General features: G+C 64.9%; 1 long non-coding RNA gene across 1 annotated transcript in view; it reads left to right on the top strand.

Annotated features, from left to right (window-relative positions):
- The first annotated feature begins 1,065 nt into the window (after window positions 1-1,065).
- Window positions 1,066-1,799, top strand: part of LOC144241855 (uncharacterized) — a 9,324-nt gene continuing 8,590 nt past the window's right edge. The window contains exon 1 of the long non-coding RNA XR_013338216.1: window positions 1,066-1,135. This is a non-coding gene — a long non-coding RNA (uncharacterized LOC144241855). The remainder of the gene's footprint in view (window positions 1,136-1,799) is intronic.

Genomic DNA, 1,799 nt, shown 5'->3' with positions numbered 1-1,799 from the left:
GTAGGGCTCCCATCTCACCCTGGGATCATGACCTGAGCCAAAAAGAAGAGTTGGATGCTCAACCGACTGAGACACCCAGGTGCCCTTGACATTTTTCATAATACATATTTTGAAAGGAAAAAGTGCCCCAGGTTGTTTCCACCATTTCATTGCTCTAGACTCTCCGGGCAGCAGGAAGGAGTCCCTGGTGCCCCGGACGTACTCCCCTCCCAGGGCCACCAGGCTCCTCTTACGTCAGGCCCTGGTGTTTCTCTAGGGTTTCCAGCAGTGGGGCTGGGGGCAGTGGGTCGCGTGCGGTGGGGCAGGTGGCCCGTCCCTCGCAGGGCAACTGTGAGCCATCCGGTCTGCTCCTCGCTCACAGCACGGATCCAAGGGCCACAGACCCAGGAGCGGGCTTGCCGTGGTGCAGGGTGGGCCTCCGGAGCGGCCCCAGCACAGAGGGTGGGGGGGGCCCCTTCCTGCCCCGGAGGGGGAGGAGGCCCTGCGGCACCGCCCCCAACTCCAGACGACCACCCTGGTCCCTCAGCCCCGCCCCCGCTCCACTGCTGCCAACACGCCTTGTCCCACAGAAAATATTTTCTTGTACCACAGAAAACAGTGTAGAAACCCATTTTTATTGAAGTGTAATTGACATGCAATGGATGATGCCCACTAATTGTCCCGAACCAGGAATCCTGTGTGGCCCCGTCCCCTTTCCCCCCATCTCCCCTGCCCGGCCCCAGGCAGCCGTGTTTTCGAGAAAGAGGCGCTAAGTGGGACGGAACCGGGAACGAGGTGAGGAATGAACGTGATTTCGTGATTTCGGAGGCACCAGCACGTGGGGGTCGGTGGCGCCCAGCTGCCCGCGCCGGCAGCCTCAGCCTCACAGGATGCTAGGAGCATGGCATGGCCCGAGGGCTCTGCGCTGCACAGAAGAGGCCTGCGGAGAGGAGACCTGGGCGCCAAGGAATGCGGACTGCAGGCTGGGGGGCGGGGGCGGCAGGGGTGACCCGGCGTGTTGCTAAGCTACGGGCACAATGGACATTCCGGGCACTAGGCAACAGGGCAGGAGCCGTTTCCCAGGGAAGGGTGGGCACTGGAGGCCCAGGCCACCCCATCCCCCAGCTCTGCGCCCCCCCCACCTCAGGACTTGAAGGTGCGCTGGCTGTCCGGGCCCTCGGGGTAAAGGGCCTGCCCTGTGCTGGCCCCGGGCGCCCGCCGTGACCCAGGCCCACTGGCTCAGTTTCTACAACTTGGGTTGAGCCACCTGCCCTGCCTGCCACCCCCTCCTGGCCTCTGCCTCCCGGGTCCTGCTTCCTGGCTGGTCCCCCGTGGTCCTGAGGCAGGGATTTCGGGGGTCCTGGGCAGATCTTAAAGGTTTTGGTGGGACCTCGGTCCTCTGCCATCTGCTCTCCGTCCCCAGCCCTCGGGCTTGGCACCCCCACCTTGAGCCCAGACTGGCCAGGGCTGGCTCTGCCTGCAGCCACTTCTGGCAGGCCCCGGCGGCCGTCCCCAGCCTCCAGCCTGGCCTCTGTTTGTCTGGGACAAGTCGAGGGCTTTTGTGTTGCCCTTCAGGCTCCACTTCCTCCCGACGCGGAGAGACTGCTAAGGAGCTCTGGGCCCAAGTGCCACCAGCTGGTCCTGGGGGATGGGGAGGGGACGGGCTCAGCAGGCTGGGGACGGAAGTCCACGTGTCTGGCCCCCACCCCACCGCTCTCACTGAGCTCCTAGGTCAGGCTTGCTCACACAACTCCCCCATCCAGTGCCTTCTGCCCCGTGGGCCGCCCCCCCCGCCCCCTTCTCAGCCTGGAGAGCCTGAC

This window comes from Crocuta crocuta, unplaced genomic scaffold, assembly GCF_008692635.1.
Source record: "Crocuta crocuta isolate KB4526 unplaced genomic scaffold, BGI_CrCroc_1.0 scaffold8, whole genome shotgun sequence".
Lineage (NCBI taxonomy): Eukaryota > Metazoa > Chordata > Mammalia > Carnivora > Hyaenidae > Crocuta > Crocuta crocuta.
Note: the sequence above shows the minus strand (reverse complement) of the source record. Positions and strands in the feature narration are given on the sequence as shown.